This window comes from Pseudorasbora parva, chromosome 7, assembly GCF_024679245.1.
Source record: "Pseudorasbora parva isolate DD20220531a chromosome 7, ASM2467924v1, whole genome shotgun sequence".
Lineage (NCBI taxonomy): Eukaryota > Metazoa > Chordata > Actinopteri > Cypriniformes > Gobionidae > Pseudorasbora > Pseudorasbora parva.
Window position 1 is genome coordinate 41,084,561 of NC_090178.1, and position 4,526 is coordinate 41,089,086.

Here is a 4,526-nt window from a genome sequence, read left to right on the forward strand (position 1 = left end):
ATCCTCTAGCGGACGGAAAAATTCCATAGTGTAGCTTTAAAGATAGCCTGTCGGCAGGTTAAAGTCTGTCCAGCCCATTTTTTTTGTCTGGAAAACACATATCCCCGGGATGTTGGGCTTTGCGAGCCCTGGCCCATACATATCCGAGTCTGATCCCGAATCGCAATGAAACAACAACACCACAAATAAAGGATTATTCAGCCTTTAACAGCATGCTATTGTATGTTCTGTTAGAAAATGTAGACCTACACACAATATATATCAAAATGATCTGTAACAATGCAATACTATCACACAGTGACATGCACAAAACTCTGCAGGGGCAGGGTCAATTATATTCCGGAGGGGAAAGTATGTCTCCCGCAGGTAGAAATCGAATTCTGGGGGCACTGCGGTGCACTCGAAAAGGGCTCTTTCACTTTCAATGGGGCAGAGGCTCAGAGTTGATTCACAAAAGTGGTTTGATCGGTGAAGAGACTCAATGATAGAGGGCGTCTATTTTCTGAGACAGTCAGTGTCATAGTGCCTTTCAAACCAACTCTTGCCCACCTCTCCAGATATCTCCTAACCCTCACGTAATAAATGCCTGTTTCACACATTTCAAAAGTGTCAGTTATTGATTGACAGCCTGTCACTAAGCGCGTTTCCATTACCCTTCAAATTGCGCAAATTGAAATTGCGAATTGAAAATACGCCCAATGGAAACGCGGCAATTTCGCAAAAACTCCCATATATCGCAAAAAAGTTTTTACGCTCTCATGAGGTGGTTTTTCAGGCGATTCGAAAAAGGACATTTTCGCAAAACTGCAATGGAAACGTTTTTTTCGCATTTACATGTCACCTGTTGCGGTGACGCATTGCTGCAACATAGGGCCTATATATTATATTTTCCACTCAATTGTGTCGTAATAACAAGATAATGTAGTTAAAAGGACATATATTTTCTCCTAATAAGGACTACAGGCTATATATACTGTAATTAAGACATATATTCAAGAAATGTATTAAAGCAGAAAGAGTCAGCCTGTATTTTCAGCCTTACTCAAAGGCAGAGGAAACAGGCCAGTTACGCACGTCAATCCATTCCAGACGATCTTAGTTTGCTTCTTATCTAATAAACAGGCATTTAATTGATGAAACATCGATCAAAATAAAAATACAATTTATACAAAACTAAATGTATTTTTTAAGAAAGACTTTCTAGAAAATAAAACTCGAAGTGATCAAAATCATGTGACTCTCCAGGTCTCAAACATATTGCGATTCTTACTCATGCTGCTCACTTTTCATAACCAACATATACATTAAAATAATAATATTACAGGCTAATGTTTAGGCCTAAACGCAGCCTATTTAGTTTCGTAGTTAGGCTGTTTTCTTTAACCCACGGCCGATAAAAGCGCCGACGTTCTCAGTTTTCCTTCTTCCTTTAAGAGAGATGAAACAATTTACAATACTCTTGTCATTTTTAGCTATACAGATGAGTTCAAGACATAATTATATACTATAAACTGTCTATTTTTATTTGTGGACTCGGGGAACTAATTTTTTTGCATGCACTCACTCCAAACGCGGTCTCCATTTCAAAAAAATTATTTTGTTTATTAAATGCCAATTTTTTCTTTTCCAAAGCATTTCTAAATTCAGTTCAAATGCCAATCAAACCAAATATCTAGCCAAAATAACGAAAGTGGTGAAAATAAAAATAAAACATTTGAGTTAACATGCAAATTCAAACATTTCGCTCTTCTCTATATGCGTCAACCTGCCGCGCTTAAAAGGCGATCATTCTTTACAGATGATGGTTCGGTTTGGAGAGAAGACGAGATGGAGTTCTTTATTAAACTCATAAAAGACAATATAGGATTACAGTAATACTGGATTCTAAACACAGAAATGCTACATTATCATGAAGACCTTGAAGCAGATCTGACACACACACACACACACCTCATATCCGTGCCGCTTAAGTAACCTAAGGGGCTTTCCTTGCCATTAATGCTTGGATAACACATATGTCTCCTTCCAATAAAAATAATGGCTAGTGTGATGGATGGGATGTACAAACCTACCAAGTGCCATCATTTTGGACTGACCTATCGCGAGAGGAAAGTAATATGTTTTAGTCGCATAACTGCAGCTATGGAAACGCTGTCATTTCGCAACAGTTTTTTATCGACATTTAAGAAATATCGCAAAAGTTTTTCGCAAATCTGCAATGGAAACGCAGCTACTGTCAACAAGGTTATTAATTCCTTTAGATTTCATAGATGTGTGTCACAATTATGTTTTGTCATGTCTACACCTGTTCTTGTTTATCCTTGATTAGTTTATCATCTCCACCTGTGTGAAGCATCTTCACAGTAAGAATGTAACAACTTTAATTATGAGACGTATTCAACAGATATGTCAAATCATGTCAAGCAGCTCTACAGAAGTCAGTAGTGTCACCCAGCTTCATCTGATACATCAGTGCAGTCAAATCAGTAATATTGCTGGATTGCCCACATCTTATCAAGGCAATGGCAACAGTGGAAAGGAACCCAAACCCCATAAGGTGACAGAAATGACAGGACAAAAAAACCTTGTGAGAAACCAGTTCTCCTTTGGCCTATAGGTGGGCGAACATGGTGTGATATTGATCAGGATACATCACAGGGGCATTAGGTGGGAAGGAAGAGATTCAGTCTGTCCAACAGCTTGAAACTTGTAGATAGAGTTGCCATTTAGCCAATTGTACGACTGGCTTATCAGTGACCTTAATCACAATGAACATCCTTCTTGTTAAAACTTTTTTTAGGTAAAAAAAAAATTGGTCCTGGCATCACACATTCATAGCTGATCATAAGGATCTGTGCTAAGGGCTCATCTAGTCACTGAGGTCTTTGCTGAGGATCTTTCCTGAGGGCTTGTCTTGTCAGGGACTTCGCTGGCATTGAAAGGCTGTTATGGTCATTCCTAGGTTGAGGTCCACCGTCTGATCTGGATAAGGACTGGATCTTGGTGAAACCAGTAACCTCGGTTTAAAAATGGGATAGACAGAATAATGTAAATGCCATTCTTCTTTTAATGTAACTACACTCAGTCAGGCCAGCGGTATGCATGTAGTGGTTGTCCCATTCATCACGGTATATACGCAGGGTTGCCAACTTTTAAGTTCAGGTTGGAGTGAGATTTTTTTGGGGGCCGGGGGGGGGGGGGGGGGGGGGGGGGATGCTTTTGATCTTGATTCAGTATCAGTTTATATCTAGTATATATAATGTACATAATAATATGTTTGTTTTGGCACTAGTTTAAAGATTTCTTGGGTCAAATTATATGTGCCATTCCTTAATATTCACTTGTGACTGCTTATATAAGTATCATTATTCATTAAAAAGATTAGGATGCAAGTTATTTAAGTTTTGAAATTTCACATTTAAAGAAATCTAGTGTTTGATCATCATATCTAAATATTTATTAGAATGCAAAGACTTCAATATATTTTTGAGCAACTAGATTAGATACATATTTTTATTAAAGAGCCATGAGGCACCTAATGGCATTACAAATAAACATTAATATTTTTTAGCCACAAAATGACTCTAATTTGCCTCTTTGAATTGGAATTCTCTATTTTAATATTAATTACTACACTAATTGTAATATAAATTTTAGAAGAAATACAAATATTAGAAGAAAAATATTTTAAGTGGTCATTTATTGAAAATAATTGTTGCACAAATAGTATTTAGTACCAAAAGATCTCCTCAAAATATTCAATAAATATAATTTAATGAGTGTGACCTATTAGTAAGGAATACCTGAGGGCTAAATACAAGAATAACATCAATGTTAACAATGTTGAATCTCTATCACTCTCCATAATAAAACGATCCTGTAAATATGGCTGACTTAATAATCAATACACACTAACACTGTGCTGTACTGTTTACCAAAACTTGCAGCAAACATCTATATGGTGAAACTGTTGTGTATCCGCTTAAGCCATTTAAATTCATTGGCAGAGCGCTAGAAGTATTGAGCGCTCATGGGCCACGTGACCAGCGCGCGCCGCAGGGAGACGAGAGCATGCAACTCCGCTTTTCAACGCCTCTGGCTTTAACATTATGCCACATTAGCGCCAAAACGCTATTTATTGTTTGAATTTCATTAAAACACATTTTAAAAAATTAAAGCTTATAGCTTTGTTTAATATCAAAAGCAGGTTTGGCAATTTGGCGTGAGATTGAGTTGGGCGGAGTGAGAGCGTGAGACAGAGCCTGAAAGCGTGAGTATCACGCCAGATGCGTGAGAGTTGGCAACCCTGTATACGGGGAACATGGACCAACATAAATAATGAGATTTGGTATCTGTTTTAAGAACCTCAAGCACAAACACTTAACAGAAAAGCAACTGTGTCTTATTTTCAGAACATGCAGTTTGTCACAGACCATGTTTAATTTATTTTTAGGTTTTAGTTTTAATTAAGTTTCCTCTTTTCCTCCATTGTCCTTGTCAGACCAAAAAAAGATTGTTTTTTTCTT